Below are 17,580 nucleotides of genomic sequence, written 5' to 3'. Positions count from 1 at the left end.
AGTTAACTATTTACAGAGAAACTTTTGCAAGGATAATGTTTCAGAAAAGAAACGCGTACCCTCGGCGGGACTCGAACCCGCAATCCCCGGTTTAGGAGACCGATGCCTTATCCGTTAGGCCACGAGGGCTACACCTTTGCGGTAGGTATACTTTATTTACAAATGCATGGTTGGCTGGAAATTCCGAGTTTCCACAAAAAGAAGACAGATGCAGAGGAGTCCACGCAGTTAACTATTTACAGAGAAACTTTTGCAAGGATAATGTTTCAGAAAAGAAACGCGTACCCTCGGCGGGACTCGAACCCGCAATCCCCGGTTTAGGAGACCGATGCCTTATCCGTTAGGCCACGAGGGCTACACCTTTGCGGTAGGTATACTTTATTTACAAATGCGTGGTTGGCTGGAAATTCCGAGTTTCCACAAAAAGAAGACAGATGCAGAGGAGTCCACGCAGTTAACTATTTACAGAGAAACTTTTGCAAGAATAATGTTTCAAAAAAGAAACGCGTACCCTCGGCGAGACTCGAACCCGCAATCCCCGGTTCACGAGACCGATGCGTTATCCGTTAGGCCACGAGGGCTTTTTTTTTTTGTTGCCTGTTTACAGCACAAACCAAGAACACATTCAAATGCTAAAACATGTCAACCACACTTTGGCTAACATATATTAAAATCGCTTCAGCTTGATCAGTTCATCAAGAATAGCCACCCACTCGGGAGGCTCACTCTGGACACGATATATTTCCCGAATATACGCGAAACTTTCGATGAAGTTTATTCTCGCCGGACGGGTATCGACATCCGAGTGTCGCATTGCCATTCTCGTTTTCCACAGACTGTGGAGGCCAAGGAGCATAAACGTATCGTACGGAACTCCTCCTTCGTTATCGATTGGCAAATATCGAATACCAAGAGGTGTAATCGGTAGTTCTTTTTTAAGTGTACGTTGTAAGACATCCCAATGAAATATTGGATCCCAGCAATCGATGAAAACGTGTTCAATGGTCTCTGGCTTTTTACAAAGTAAGCAGTTTACTGTCCGTGGCACATATATTCCTTTTTCGTCTAACCATGTTTTTACGGGTAGCGTGTTTGTGTGTAGCTTAAAGAAAAATGTTTTTTTGAGAGGGTCTAACTGGCATTTTTTTCACCCGTTTCAGTACATCATCTCCTTGGCCTCCCCAGTTTACAGACCTGTGCAATGATATTGGCAACATTGTGTCAACTAAGTCTTTATACAGTGTTTTTCTTGTCACAGAGCACAGATATTCCATGGAAAACCGCATACACAACATACGAAGTGAATCAACCACTTCGCGCAGATATCCCCTAATACTTCCTCCCGTCACATCACTGGTCGCTACAACATATTGCGGCAGTGCTTTTCCCAAACGGACTTGAATTACTGTGCGTGGAAAATCATTTCTCTGATCCCGAAAAAAAAGAAAACGCGACACAATTTGTCTGATAAACAAATGCGACAGGCCTAGCCCACCACTTCGAGCTGAACGAAACAAATTGGTTCTGCTTATCCTCTCCCAACTAGAAGCCCATATGAATACGGCAAAAACACGATGCATTTTTTGCACACATGAACGACACATTCATAACACTTGCATAATATACCACACTTTCGCTACTAAAAAGAGATTGCACACAGAAGCGCGTCCAAACAACGTGCGCAGCGAGGGACGCGGCAGTCGCGCCGGATGTGCCCTGTGTTGCGGCAACGAAGGCAGAGCGGTGCTCTTCCAGGAATCACCACGAGAGCTTCCTCACCGGCTATCCGCAACAGATGAAGCACGTCCCCCCCCCCCCAAGCCCTTCCTCGGCATCAGGGTGACCAGGCGCGTTGAAGAACCTTTATCCTGAAGTCCATGCACCCGCCACCGCTCTCTTGCCACATCCGTGACTCGGCCGTAAGGCGCCAGGGCTTCACGAATGTCCTCGTCCGGCACGTTGTGTAACATCCAGTGCAGCTGGAGGTGCATTGCTTGATTTCCAGGGTCGACGACAATGCATGGTCTATCCTTCACCTTCAAGTCCTTTGCCCGCAGCAGTTCTTTCACTGCGTCACTACTTTTGAAAGTCACGGCCCACACATGACTCATTCGATACGCCCCTAGGGCGACAACGTCAGACAGCAACTTCATGCTCGACAGCATGTCACGGAAGTTTTCCGCCCGGTATGGCCTTGCATGCATATCAGCATGCAAAAATAAAGTATTCGCAACAAGTCGCCCTGTTGGTAGTTGAGGCAGTAGCACCTGATAATCAGGATCCTCGTTAACAAAAAACCTAGAACCGCAGCCCTGCTGGGCCGCTGATGCCGCTCCGACGGAGCTCATGACAGCCACGTCCGTACGCTACAGTGGCCGGAAGTGGAATCGCCACAGATGCAGAGGAGTCGCGATATTTAACTCTTTACAGAGGAATATTTGCAAGGATAATGTTTCAAAAAGGAAAGGCGTACCCTCGGCTGGACTCGAACCCGCAATCGCCGGTTTAGGAAACCGATGCCTTATCCGTTAGGCCATGAGGGCTTTTTTTTTCTTTATTGCCTGTTTTATAACAAATACACGATTCACAGCTATTCTCCCCTGCGATTACAAAACAAAAAAGACAGTTCAATGTGCGGGTGTACCTTGTCGTTTAATTTTGGTTTAAGAAGGCTGAATGTTTGCAAGCTGTTCAAATGCTGTTAACCACTCAGGTGGTTCGCTGAGCGCTTTAAACGCTTCGCGAATGTACAATACATTTTCAGCAAAATATTCTTTGGCCGGTTTTGCGTCAACATCCTCATTACGCACCGCCATTCGTGTTTTCCACACGCTGTGCATGCAGAGTAACATCACCATATCACATGGCACGCCTTCTCTCTCTTCAAAAGGTAAAAAACGGATTCCAAAAGGTGTTAAAGGAAATTCTTTTTTTAGTGTCCTTTGTAGAATGTCCCAAAGGAAGACTGAGTCCCTGCACTCCAGAAAAATATGCTCCATTGTCTCCGGTTTCTGACATATCTGGCAATTCACACTCCAGGGTACAAAGATCCCCTTCTCCTGCAGCCATGGCTTGACAGGAAGCGTGCCAGTGTGTAGCATGAAAAAAAAAGTTTTTGTTGTTGCTCTTACAGGCATTTTCTTAACTCTTTTTAAAACATTCTGCTCACGCCCCAGTGCATATACTGCACGGTATATTGGTACTGGACACATGATATTAACTAAATCTCGGTATAATCGCTTTCTTGCGACTGTGTTCAGGTATTCCAAAGAAAAGTGTACTTTTAGAAAACGGAAAGAGCTTATCACTTCAAACAAAAAACCTCGGACAACCACTTGACGTATGCCATACGACGTCACAGCATATTCTGGCAGTGCGTCACCTAATCGCGTCTGGATAACGCACCGCAAAAAACAATCGCTTTCGTCGCGCAAGAACATGAAACGCGACACTACTTGTTTCAAAAATAAATGCGACAAACCCAACCCTCCTTTCTGCACAGCGTGAAACAGATTCAGACGACTCGTGCGCTCCCATCCTGATCCCCACACGAACATAGCAAAAACCCTGTGCAACTTTTGTACACACACTCGGGATATACATAAAACTTGCAACATATAAAACACTTTAGCGACAAGAAATAAATTGCAGACAGTGGCTCTCGTGAATATTGACAGATTCTTGCCTCCCCACTTCGTTGTTTGTGCTTTAGCCCGCTCAGTTTGTTCAGTCCATTGCGTCGTGGTATCGCGATAGTATTCCAAAGGAACACCAAGATAACTGGTTGGCGTATCTGTGAACGGTACTGTTTCTAACACTGCAGGCCGGCTGTCCCATTCACCGTGCCAGAAGCCTAAGCTTTTTGGCCAGCTTATGGCACTCCCCGTTAGACTGCAAAACTTTCTTGCATCCTTGACTGCCTCCCGAATGCTCTCTTGGTCAATGCAAAAAAGTGCGATGTCATCTGCGTAAGCTAGTATTTTTACTTCCTGAGTTAAAAGACGGTAGCCGCGAATGTTTTCGTTTTCTCGTACCTTCAAACAGAAAGGTTCAAGAAAAATCGCAAAAAGTAAGGGCGACAAAGGGCACCCCTGGCGCACACTGGATAATACTGGTATATTTTCGCTGAGTCTTTTATTGATTATTAGGTGAGCGGAACAGTTCTCATAAGCCATGGCTACTCCGTCCTGAATCACTTCGCCTACATTAATGTGTTTTAGCAGGGCAAGAAGTATGCTGTGAGCAACCCTGTCAAAAGATTTTTCTAGGTCTAACTGAACCATTGCTACACATTCGAGGTTCGCATCACAGCATTCCAATATACTCCTAGCGATGTGAATATTCGACAATATTGTTCTATTCCTGATACCGCATGTTTGGTGTGGGCCTACTATGGATTTAATAACTGACTGCATCCTTTTTCCGAGCACCTTCATGTAGATTTTACAATCCGAATTCGTAAGACTTATGGGCCTGTATCCAGCGACCGATTTCAGCTTTACCGTATCGGTGGTTTTCGGTATAAGCACAACATGACTTTTTCTGAATGATGGCGGCAAGTGCTTAGTTTCATGAGCTTCTGATATTACACAGTGCAGTATCTCGCTTATTTCGACCTTGAAAGTTTTATAGAAAGCTGCTCCTAGGCCGTCTGGTCCAGGAGCCTTTCCTTTACCCAAGTCTTCTATAGCTTCTGTAATTTCTTTCGCAGAGATCGGTCTCTCGAGTCCCTCTTTTATTTCGTCTTGTAATTTTGGCAGAAGTGTTAGAAAGGTGTTCACAAACTCTTCTGTTACGGGCACCTGCCTACCGAGCAACGCTCGGTAGTGTTCAACGAAAACTTTTTCAATTACTTCTGGGTCTTTTGACATTGTGTTGTTAAAACAAATTTCTTTTATTATGTTTTTGGATGCGTAACCCTTTTCGTCACTGAGCGCGCGCTTAGTTGGCGCCTCTCCCAGCCACAGCCTCTCGGATCGTGCGCTTATCGCGGCTCCTTGGTAAATTTGAGCGTCCACCCTTTCAAGTTCGCGTTTAATTTCTCTAATCTGTTTCGAAAACAATCCCGGTATTGTGCACTCCGCGTTTAGAAAATAATCGAGCATGCTTTGCAGTTCTTTCTCTCTTTGTTTAGCTTTATGACGCATCACACAAGCCCTCTCGATCGCACTCATTTTCACTTCAGTTTTAAACTGCTCCCACAGCTCAGCCCAATTTGTTGTAGCATCTATTTGCATTACGTCAATTTTTCCTTTTATCGTTTTCACAAACCATTCATCACTTAAGATCGTTTCGTTCATTTTCCACAGTTCCCAGTTAAAGTGAGACCCTCTATGTTTCGTGCCCAATGTACACGTTACTAGGCTGTGATCACTGAAGCTCACGTGCTTTACTGCGTAGTTAGTGACCGTTCGCGCAAGGTTTGCTGATACGTACAAACGATCTAGTCGAGCGTGACTCTGCCCTTGGAAATGAGTAAAAACAACACTGTTACCGCTTAATATGCTTCCAACGTCTACTAAATCATAGTCTGCCACGATTGCGCAGAGTTGATGCGCACTTGTATCCCGTATTATTTTACTGGGCACCCTATCTTCGGACATGCAAACACAATTGAAGTCACCAAGAAGAACAACATTTCTTTCACACGTCAGGTGTGACTCAACAAAGTTAAAAAAAAATTTCCTATCACTAATTTTGTTTGGAGCGTACACACAGACAATTCGCCAATCAATATTATTGAAAGAGAAATCACATAGGACCAATCGCCCATCTTGGGCCGACATTACACTCTGCGCAACAATACCTATTGAATTACGCAAAAATAAAAGACAGCCACCGGCCTTACCTACTCCATGACAAACACAAGTGTTGTAACGGGATTTAAAAACCTGAACCATTTTGTCCGTTTGCTCTTCGCTTTCAATTTTAGTTTCTTGAACAGCAAGAATATCTATGTCGTTTTCCAGCATCAGGCGACTTAATTGTGCTTGTCGCCGTCTAGCCGTTAACCCTCGTACGTTAAGCGTGCCAATACGTATTGCTATTCCATGATTATTTGCCATTGAAAGAGAAGAGCAAGCACAAACTACAATACATTTCGGAAATCAAAAACCGCCAAACTTACAAAAAACAAAACCCTGCACCATCATAAGCTCCGTCTCATACGGCGAAGGCATGACGTTACAAAATGCGCTACTCATCATTCACTTAAAGGTTCCGCAGCACCTAGTCCTTACTGAGCCTTCTACCGAACAGCACCCCGCTACCGCGGGGGAACTGTCGGCGTTGTCCGCTTATCTGGTGGGACAGTCGGCGTCTGTCGCCCGTCTGGTGGGACGGTCGGCGTCTGCCGACCACCTGGCGGATTGGTCGGCGTCTGGCGCCCCTCAGGTGGATGTTCTCGCGTCGGCCTCCTCTCGAGCGGAACGTTCGGCTTGGGCTTGAGTGTAGACCGCCGGAAAGAGGAAGCCTTCGTGGGTGGCCCTTCGCTGCTGACACCGTCGTCTTGCTCAAGCCTGACATCTTGATCGGGTATTTCGCGAGGTCTCTTTGAAACGGCGCTGGCCTGGTCCATTTTCTCGCCGGATTCTTCGATGAAGGCAGCGCCAGAGTTGCCCTCTCGCAGAACGCCCTCGGCAGCCTCCGCGTCCCCCTCACTTTCACGCACCGTAGAATTTTCTGCAGACGGTTCACTTTGCACTTCATTCTTGGCCACTGCCTCGCTACTGCCCTTTCTGGGTTGGCACTTGACGCTTGCCATGACCACTGGCTTCTCTTCCGTGCCTCGTGGGTCTCCGCCCGCTCCAGCAGTCTCTTCCGCGTCCGCTTGATCCATCAAGTGCTCGTCTAACGCGTCGCTCCGGCCAGACCCGGTCACGTTAGCGTAGCTTCTCACGCACTGGGTCTCGTCGTGGCCGAAACGACGACAGAGTCCACAGCGTGGCACACGGCACTCGCGCCGTATATGGCCGGTGCGCGGCATCGGAGGCAGAGCGGAGCTCTGCCTGGAACGATCACGAGCGCATGGTCCTCTGATACTCGTAGCTGATGCGGGATGTCTTCCATGGTCATACCAGCCTTCAGCCGTAACGATACCAGACGCGTGTGAGAACCTTTGTCGCCGCACCCTGGTACTCGCCACCGCTCCCTGGAAATTTCGGTCACCGTTCCGAACGGCACCAAGGCTGCTCTGACGTCCTCGTCGGGAGTCGTGTGAAGCAGCCAGAACAGCTTCATTCTAATATCCTGGTTGCAAGGGTCAATGGCGACGCAGCGGTGTTCTTTGACACTAAAGGCCTTCGCTGACAGCAGCTTCTTTTTTCCTACTTCGTCCTTGAATGTTATAGCCCAGACATGGTTCATCTGGTAGGCCCCGAGGGCCACCACCTCCGGCAACAGCTTATGACGGTCAAGCGCATCGCGAAAATGTTCGACTCGATAGGGCCTGGCCTTCAAATCACCGTGCAAAAACACGGTATTACACACGGTCATACCTGATGGCAGATGCGGCAAAACAAGCTGGTAATCCTGTGAAGACGTTTCCGTAAGCCTGATACCGCGGCCCGGCTGGGCCGCATGAACCGCCCCTACGGAGCACAACATTCCGTGACCGTCCGCTGTGGTGGCCGGAAGTGGAATCGTTAGGCCATGAGGGCTTTTTTTTTCTTTATTACCGGTTTTGCAACAACAATACACTTACAACATATGAAAAGTCAAGACGGGGTTACAATACAATTTGTCAACACATTGAGCGAAAAGCCATCAGTCGTGTTGTGACTGACGTTGTCACTTAAAATTCTCTTAGTGTGACTAAGGGTTCTACCCTGGCTACCCAGGGAGAAAGACATTCTTTTGTTTTTTCAACTTCTAATAACCGAGCAATGCTCTCTCGAAAGTACAGCCTTGATGGTCTTGCATCGGGTTCACAGTAGAAGCCAGCCATTCTTGAGCGCCATATACTGTGCAGGCCTGTCAGCATGATTAGATCGAAAGGTACTCCTTCTTCGTTGTCTATCGCAAGGTACCGAATTCCACGCTTGTCTAGTGGGAATTCTTTTTTTGATTGTCCTCTGCAACACATTCCAGAAGAACACCGCTTCCCAACAGTGAAGAGAAACGTGGTCGATCGTTTCCTGCTTTTTGCAAATAATGCAGTGAGACCCCCATGGCATATAAAACCCACGCTCCTCTAAGAAGGTTCTTACAGGGAGAGTTCCGGTATGCAGTTTGAAAATGAACGTTTTTGCACTTGGTGCTACTTGCATTCTTTTAACCCGCTTGAGTACGTTTTGACCCAGGCCTGCACTGTATATCACCCTGTACAACGGGATTGGCAACACTATATCACATAAGTCTTTATACAGTTTCCTCTTTTTAACAGAATATAAATAATCATTATAAAAACGCACACTCAAAAATCGCACACTCGCTACTACTTCCCGAAAATAACCTTGTGCCGTCCCCGTCAGGACCTGCGTGCTAATAACATATTCAGGTAGCAGTCGCCCTAATCTGGCCTGGCACACCGTTTGCAGAAATGGGTCGCAGACCTCGCAAAAAAAGAAAAATCTATTAACTAATTGTTTGAGAAAAAGGTGTTCCAGTCCAAGTCCCCCACACTTTACACTCCTGAACAAATTTGTGCGACTGCACCTTTCCCACGTCGATCCCCACACAAAGGTCGCGAAAACCTATGAAGTTTCTGCACATTTACCCTCGAACAGTGCATCACTTGTATCACATACCATAGTTTAGCCACAAAAAACATGTCACACACGGTTGTCCTCGCAAACATGGAGAGATAATTCGCCCTCCAAGCATTCGCCTTTTCGTGTAAGAGTTCTGCTTGTTGCTGCCAGTAGTCATTATTATTTTTGTAGAACTCAAGTGGCACACCAAGGTACTTCACAGGCGTTTTCTGCCATACAACATTGGCAAAAATGCCCGGGGTGAACGGCCACACGCCGTGCCAAAACCCCAGACACATTCCCCAGTTTACTCGGCTTCCTCTAACGTCGCTGAAAAATTTAACACTTCGAATGGTTTCTTCAATGCCTTCGTAGTCAATACAACATACCGCCACATCATCGGCATATGCGAGGAGTTTTACCTCTGAAGATTGTAAACGAAAACCACGGATAGAATTATTTTCAATTATTGACAAACATAAGGTTTCAATAAATATACAAAACAAAAGTGGACTGATGGGACAGCCTTGACGCACGGAACGCTGCACCTTAATGGGGGCCGCCAATTCTTTGTTAATAATTAGTCTGGTAGAGCAGTTCCGATACGCCAGAGCTACACCATCCGTGATGACGGATCCGACATTAATGTGTTCCAACATTGCAAACAAAATAGCATGCGCTACGCAATCAAATGCCTTCTCCAGATCCAACTGAAGTATATACCACACACGCTTCAAGGGAGTCACAACATTCAAGAGCTGAGCGCATCTTGTGAACATTCGTCGCTATAGTGCGACCCTTAATTCCACACGTTTGGTGTGGGCCAACTATGTCTTCAACAACCTACTGAAGTCTAGCTGCTAAGACTTTCATTAGTATCTTATAGTCTACATTTGTGAGTGCTATTGGGCTGTATGATGTTACACTTTTCAACTTATCTACATCCTCTGTCTTCGGAATCAACACCGTGTGTGATTGACCGAAAGATCGCGGTAACGCCTTACCATCGTACGCTTCGTTAAAAGTTGCTACAAGTACTGCTGACAATTCCTTTTTAAACCGCTTGTACCACAGACCGCAAAGCCCATCAGGGCGCGGTGACTTGCCAGGATTCAAATTGTTAATTGCGCGTTCCACTTCAAAAACAGTTATCGGCGTTTCTAATGCAACTTTTCTTTCTTCAGTCAGTTAAGGCATTCTTTTCAAGAAGTTCGTCTTAAACCGTTCTAGGTCCACCTGCCTAAATGCGAACAGATTTTCGTAGTGTTCAAAAAACGCACGTGCGATACAATCATTATCTGTAACTTCGTTACCACCCACCTCGATTACGTCAATATGATTACGTCGAGCGTGCGATTTTTCCAGTCCGAGCGCCCTTTTTGTGGGCGCCTCGCCTATCGCACTGGATTCGGCTCGAGCACGAACTATCGCTCCGCTATAGCGTTCCTCATCATGCAGTTCAAGTTTCTGTTTAATGTTCCGTATGTCGCTTTTGTATGCTCCCGGTTCTTGGCACTCCAGTTCTGTCAGCTTTTCCTAGATTATTCGAAGTTCTTTTTCCTTCTTTTTTGTTTCGTGCATTATTGCGACGGAATGATCGATGGCTTTCATTTTAATACACTGTTTAAACTCTTCCCATGGATCTTTTAATTCACCCTCGCCGCTCATTAGAATGTTTTGATGCAGTCCGATACATATTCTCCGAAACTTTCGTCAGTAGTTAAGTTTGAATTCATTTTCCACAGCTCCCAAGAGAAGCTGCCGCCTTTTTTCCTCCTTCCTATGTCACATTTAACCAGACAATGATCAGTGAAGGAAATAGGATATACACTGTAACTATTACACATTGGTATTGCTTGAAGCGACAAGTAAATACGATCTAAGCGCGCATGGCTATTTCCTTGAAAGTGCGTGAAACGCACATCTCGCGTCCCTATCATACATTCCGCCACATCCGCTAATTCGCATTCAGTAATTATCTCGTTCAAAACATCCCTACTTTTATCGCTCCTTAATCCTCTATTAGACCGATCTCGGGCACTGAGAACACAATTAACATCACCTAACAGCACCATCTGCTTTTCAGAAGATACATACTCTTTTAACATGGAAAAAAACAAAGCCCGTTCCTCCAACGCATTTGGTGCATAAATACATACCACCCGCCATTCAATTCCATGCAAAGCAAAATCACAGAAAAATAATATACCAGATGGACATGAATAAAAACCTTGCACCGTTATACCGGGTAATTTTCTAACAAACAGCACGCAGCCCGCCGACGTCCCTAAGGCGTGGCTCACTACCGCGTAGTACCGTGGCGTAAACCGCTGCACCATGCTGCGGGTCTCTTCATCACCATCTACTTTTGTCTCTTGCACGGCTAACACGTCAAGGTAATAGTCCACCAGCAGCCTACACACTTGGCTCTGCTTTCGCTTGGCGGCCAGACCTCGAACGTTTAGCGTGGCCAATCTAAGCGACGGGTTGGGAGCCATGATTATAGGTCTAGTGAAAAGATTTGGCCCGGAGCATGGTGTATACCTTCAGCGCCTAGCACACAGCTAGACGCCCCCGGAGCCGCCCGGTGGACCGGTACCACTTTAGAGCGGTGGCGGCTTCTTCTCGGACTTCTTGTCCGCGTTAGCGGTATTCGGTCGTGGCTTGTAGCTGCTGCGCCTGCCCGTTGGCGTCTTCCCCACTTCCTTGGTTCACTGCGCTGCTGTCTGCAGCCTTCTCAAGAGGCCGTTTGACCGAGGCTCCGACATTGCTGCTCATAGGGTCCTTCTGCGCCGACTGGTCCTCAGCTGTCTTCATTTGCTCGCTGGCTTCCGTTAGGCTGCTCTTGCTTTATTCCTTGGTCTCGTCTGCTGGCTTTTTCTCCGCACCTTCCGCAGAGTTTTCCCTGTCCGGTGATCTCCCCGTGCCCGCATCAGGTGCAAGCACACCGCCTACAGCACATGCAGTTGCCTGGTCTCCTGCCCCTTTCGCCGCGTCTTCGGTCTCGGCCGCATCCATTACCAACCTTGCTGTGTCGTGGCCTTCGGCTGGCCCAGTCATAGAGGCGTATGTACGTACGCACTGGTCCTCGGCGTGTCCAAACCGACGGCATTGCGAGCACCGGGGAACCTTGCAGTCTCGTCGTACATGACCAGTGCCTTGACAGCGCAAGCACTGCATTGGCCTGCCAGGAACGACGACTAGGGCCAGCTCACCGGCGACCCTAATTTGGTGCGGGAGATCTTCCACCTTGACGTCGCTGTTGAGCTTGAGCAAGACGGACCGGGTAGTCGTCCCCTTGTCGTTGATGCCCTGAACGCGCCATCGCTCTCGGGTGACTTGTACGGCTTTAGCGAAAGCCGCCAATGCCGTTCTTACATCTTCATCGGCCACACCACGTATTAACCAATGAAGACGCAGCCGCACCTGCTGGTCTTGAGGGTCGACCGCGATGCAGCGCCGCCCCTTTACCTTCAGCTCCTTGACTTCCAGCATCCTTTTCGTGGCGTCCGCGGTGTTCATGGTAACAGCGCAGACGTGGTTAATCTGGTAGGCCCCAGGGCAAGCACTTCCGGCAGCAATCCTGTTGGGCCAAGAGCGTCCCGGAAATCTTAAACTTTGTAGGGTCTAGCTCGCACGTCGCCCTGCAAAAACACGGTTTTTAGCACTACGCGCCCCTTTGGCAGTGGAGGCAAAATGATATGATAGCCTGCGTCGTCATCGCTGTTCCACCTGTTTCCGCGGCCAACAAAGGCCGCTGTCGCCGCTCCACTGGAGCTCATGATTCGCCGTCCGTCACGCTCGGTGGCCGGAAGTAGAATGCCTCAGGCCATGAGGGCTACACATCTGCGGTAGGCATACGTATCTACAACTGGGTGCTTGGCTTCAAATTCTGAGCTGCCACAATAGTAAGACAGATGCAGAGGAGTCACGACATTTAACCCTTAACGTAGGAACATTTGCAAGGATAATGTTTCAAAAAGGAAACGCGTACCCTCGGCGGGACTCGAACCCGCAATCCCCGGTTTAGGAGACCGATGCCTTATCCGTTAGGCCACGAGGGCTACTTTTTTTATTTATTGCCGGTCTTCGACACAGTATACGACAAACGTACACAAAATATATAGTGCGCCAGAAAGCACAAGTGGCCTAACGGCCACTGAGGCCTGGCGTTGTCATCTTTGAAATTCCCGGAGCTCTCCAACGGCTCCAGCCTTGACAGCCACTAAGAAACATCTGTTTGCACTTTCAAAGTCTCCAGGAATCTGTGTACGCCTTCGCGAAAATACATACGTGTTGGTCGCGCGTCCGGATCACAAAAATAGCCAGCCATTCGGGAGCGCTATATACTGTGGAGACCCATAAGCATAATCTGGTCAAAGGGGACGCCACCCTCATTATCGGTTGGCAGGTACCGGATCCCGTGAGAGTCTAGCGGTAATTCTTTTTTAATGGTTCTTTGGAGCACGTTCCAGAAAAATACCCCTTGCCAGCAATGAAGAAAAGCTGGTCTATTGTCTCAAGCTGCTTGCATATAAGGCAGTGGGAACCCCACGGTAGAAATAAACCCCTTTCCTCTAGAAAGGACTTGACAGTTAAAGTTCCAGTGTGTAACTTGAAAAAGAAAGATTTGGCTCCCGGCGACACCTGCATTTTTTAAACTCTTTTTAGAACATTGCAACCTGGGCCTCCAGAGTGTATGATCGTGTACAAAGGCACTGGAAACAGCGCGTCACAAACATCCCTATACAATGTTTTCCTTTTAACGCTACTCAAATACTGCATGGAGAAGCGTACACTTAGAAATTTGACACTTTGAACAATTTCTCTAAAGAAACCACAAACACTTCTTGAAATACATTGCGCTGTAACAACATACTCAGGCAAAACTTCCCCGAGTCTTTGTTGACACACGGTGTGCAGGAATGGGTCTCTAACATCACGGAAAAATAAAAACCTGTTTACGATCTGTCGCACAAACAAATGTCCCAGTCCTAAACCACCGGCCTTCACCTGCCGAAACAAGTTCGTGCGGCTGCACCTCTCCCATGCGGACGCCCAAACAAAGACAAGAAATACACGGTGCAGCTTCTGCACGTTTACTCGGGAACAATGTAGCACTTGCACTGCATACCACAACTTACTAATAAAAAATATTGCACACCGTAGCTCTTGAGAACACTGATAGATGAGCGCTTGCCCATTTGTCCGCTTTTTCTCGCGTCTCTTGCAGCTGCGCTCGCCAGTACGGATCAATGTCTCTATAAAATTGCAGCGGCACCCCCAAATACTTCGGAGGCGTTGTCACCCAAGCGACGTTGGCAAAAGTTTCTGGGGTTGAAGGCCATTCTCCGTGCCAAAATCCCAGGCACTTATCCCAATTCACCCGACTTCCGGTTTGCTCACTGAAGCACTGCACCCTTTCAACTGTTTTATTAACTCTTTCCTTGTCTCCGCAAAGAACTGCAACATCGTCTGCACACGCAAGCAATTTCACTTCGGTTGCTTATAGTCTAAATCCATGAATTTTATCGCTTTGCATTATGTTCAGGCACAGTGCCTCAATATATATATCAAACAGAGTGCTGAGGGGGCAACCTTGGCGCACCGAACGTCGTACGTTTATGGGGGTCCCCAGCAGTAGCCTCGTAGTGCAGTTACGGTACGCCAAGCTCACTCCCTCCCGGATGACCGAACCTATATTGATGTAGTCCAGGATGCAAAACAAAATACAATGTGGCACACAATCAAATGCCTTTTCCAAATCTAATTGTAGTAGTGCGACACGTGCATATGCGGCGTCACGGCATTCAAGTACACACCTCGCCTTGTGGATGTTGTAAACGATGGAACGGCCTTTGATCCCACACGTTTGATGAGGGCCAACTATTTCGCCTATAACAGTCTGTAATCTGCTGGCAAGAACCTTCATGTAGATTTTGTAGTCTACCTTAGTCAGAGCGATAGGTCTGTATGACGATACCTGCTTAAGTTTATCTTCTTTGTCGGTTTTCGGAATAAGTACAGTATGTGACGTTCCAAACGACACAGGTAAAACATTTATTTCATATGCCTCATTAAATACCGCAGTCAGCAATGGAGCTAGTTGTTGCTTGGAAGTTTTGTAGAACGCTGCACTCAAGCCATCAGGCCCAGGCGATTTACCAGGGTTTAAATTATCTATTGCACGCTCTACTTCCTGCTCGCTAATGGCCGTGTCCAGTCTTGCTTTTTGTTCCTCGTCTAGTCGTGGCATAGCCCGCAGATACGATTCTTTAAACCGGTCCAGGTCGACATAACGCAAATCGAACAATGCCTGGTAATACTCAAAGAAAGCTTGCCCGATTTCTCTATTATCTGTTGCGGTGCGACCCGCCCATTGTACCTCAGTGACATGGTTCCTTCTTGCGTGCGCTTTTTCCATCCCTAGCGCCAGTTTCGTTGGCGTCTCCGCCACAGCAAGATGTTCAGCTCTCGCGCGCACAAGCGCTCCACGATAGCGTTCTTCTTCATTAATTTCTAATTTTTGTTTTATTTTCCTAACGTCGTCCATATATAATCCCGGTGCCTTGCACTCCAGAGCTAATAATTTTTCTAGCATAGACTTTAACTGCGTTTCATTTACTTTTTCTTGGTACCGTATGCAGCTCGCCCTTTCAATTCCTTTTATTTTTATCTCTTGCTTGCACAGTTCCTATTCCTGGCCCAATTCATGTATTCCCCCTCCAGTGACTTTACTAATTTCTTCCTCCGCTCCCTTAGCGAATTCTTGATCATTGAGCAGTTTGTTGTTTACCTTCCAAAGATCCCACTGAAAACAACTGCTTCGTTTTTTCGCACCTATGAAACATTGAACCATGCAGTGATCCGAGAAGGGCGTGGGCACTGCGTCATAGCCATGACACTTTGGCACCAAACATGCAGACACGTAAATCCTGTCGAGTCGGGCGTGGCTGGTACCTTGGAAATGAGTGTACTTAACTGGGCACCTTATCACCTGGCATTCTCCCACGTCCTCTAGAGCAAATTCATCAATTAATCGAATAAGAACGACAGTACTACTATCCCTGAAAGTACGCGCACTAGTTTTGTCATCGGCGCTCAGAACACAATTGAAGTCACCCAACAGAATGAGCTGCCTTTCCGTGTTCAGGTGTTGCTTAATAAATTCAAAAAAGACAGTCCTCTCGTCAACTGCGGTGGGTGCATAAATACAGACAGCGCGCCATTCAGTAGAACAAAAAACGAAATCACAAACAACTCCTCGTCCTGAAGGAAGTGAAACATGCGACTGAATAACTAGACCAGGCAGTTTTTTGACAAACATGACACACCCGGCAGAAGTACCAACTGCGTGACTGACAACGGGGTAAAACCTAGGGTGCTATGCAGGATGCGCCGAGTTTCTCGTTCACCCGAGTTTTATCCGAGTTTGCTCGACGGCAGTCAGTGAACGGAGATAGCGCGGAACGCGCCGAAGGTGCAGGCAAAAAAATATGTAGACAAAAAGCCGCGTATGACAACATGAGCGCACCCTGCGCGGCACGCTGCTTCCACGTTTCAAGCGCAGAAGGCTGCACAACGAAACGCGCCAGCGCAGCGTATTGTTATCAACGGATCATCGCAACTTAGCGATACCGTGACTGTCCCGCTGTCTGCACACTTGCCGTGAGCCGCTTGCCACGCCTTTCCCGGGCGCGTCAAGGGCGTGCCTCCTCTTTCGGGCACTATCTGCCTTTACTCCATCGAATGCGAACAAGGTACATGCGGCGCATTCTTGCACTTACGCTTCCGCTCAAACGAATACGTTAAAATACAACGAATAAAATAACGAACATTTTTATTTCTTTAAGTATCTGTTTTTTGTTTCCAACGCTAGAAATTTGTGATGACAAACGGAGATCGAGCAAATTATTAAATTTTGCACTTCTTGCCGCGAGTGGCGAGTGAGGCGAAAGCTTAGAAGCGGTACATTGAAGCAGGTCGCACGCACGAGGGTGTTCATACGGTGATAAGTCGCCTAGGGGCGCTGCAGTGCTATTCTCAATAAAGTCGGTCATGAACCATGGAGGGTCATGGCCACTCTTTCTCTATTAGGGGAAGAGAAACGCAGCGCCGCGGTACGGCTGTTCATCGCAGGAGACTCACTAGGCCATTAAGGCCCCCGCTTAACCAACTAAAAATGACACAACGGCTGTCGCTGCAAAATGGCGGTATGTTATTTTAGAGTGCGTAGTGACGCAGTTAAGTGAAAATGTACCAGTTTATCTTTGTGCGCGAAGCCTGTGCGATACATTGCGAAAAGTGCGTGCTTCCCCAGCGACACCATTCATCGCTTGTCATCGCTTGCCTAGTGAAGGTGCCTCTGAGCGCATGTACGCAGTATATGAGTCTGTTGTGCAGTCGAAGGTGCTTGCGGATTACCTCTGCTGGAGCCAGCAGCGATCGCAGATGGATATCGTAACGACACCGCAGCACTCGCATTTTGGCAGGTGAGGGCTCTTGTGTGCAGTTATGAAATCAGATTTCGAACGGAGAGAGGTGTTGGAACTGTTGAGTGCGCAGTGCTTATGATGATGAAATGCCATTGCACTGGGTCTAGAAGAGCGAGCGATTCTCGGACGCTGATCGTGTTTACGACGCTGTGGCTCCGTTTCATCACCGATGACAGAGCAGCCATCTCAAACAACTGCTGCAATACGCACTCCTCAGCATCGTTGTCCCCCTCGGCGCATCGACGCCTTGCAAGCAGCTACAGTGACGTGCTGATATTATTTACTGTGCGCTACGCGCCGCCACAATGCAGGCAATGAAACCGTGTTGCGCGGCCATCTCAGCCCGAGATGTATGCATAAGCCAGCGACAGTCAACGTTTTGTTTTTGATAGTGG

The 17,580-nt window shown here is 47.7% G+C and overlaps 3 non-coding genes across 3 annotated transcripts; all 3 read right to left on the bottom strand.

Annotated features, from left to right (window-relative positions):
• Nucleotides 1–56: 56 nt before the first annotated feature.
• TRNAR-CCU (transfer RNA arginine (anticodon CCU)) lies at nt 57–129 on the bottom strand. Its single transcript has one exon. It is a non-coding gene; the product is annotated as a tRNA-Arg (tRNA).
• A 153-nt stretch (nt 130–282) lies between these two features.
• TRNAR-CCU (transfer RNA arginine (anticodon CCU)) lies at nt 283–355 on the bottom strand. Its single transcript has one exon. It is a non-coding gene; the product is annotated as a tRNA-Arg (tRNA).
• Nucleotides 356–12,681: 12,326 nt separating this feature from the next.
• TRNAR-CCU (transfer RNA arginine (anticodon CCU)) lies at nt 12,682–12,754 on the bottom strand. Its single transcript has one exon. It is a non-coding gene; the product is annotated as a tRNA-Arg (tRNA).
• Between the last annotated feature and the right edge of the window lie 4,826 nt (nt 12,755–17,580).

The sequence above is a fragment of the Dermacentor variabilis genome, unplaced genomic scaffold (assembly GCF_050947875.1).
Source record: "Dermacentor variabilis isolate Ectoservices unplaced genomic scaffold, ASM5094787v1 scaffold_13, whole genome shotgun sequence".
Classification (NCBI taxonomy): domain Eukaryota; kingdom Metazoa; phylum Arthropoda; class Arachnida; order Ixodida; family Ixodidae; genus Dermacentor; species Dermacentor variabilis.
The sequence above is the reverse complement of the archived record's forward strand: the minus strand, read 5'-3'. Positions and strand labels throughout refer to the sequence as shown.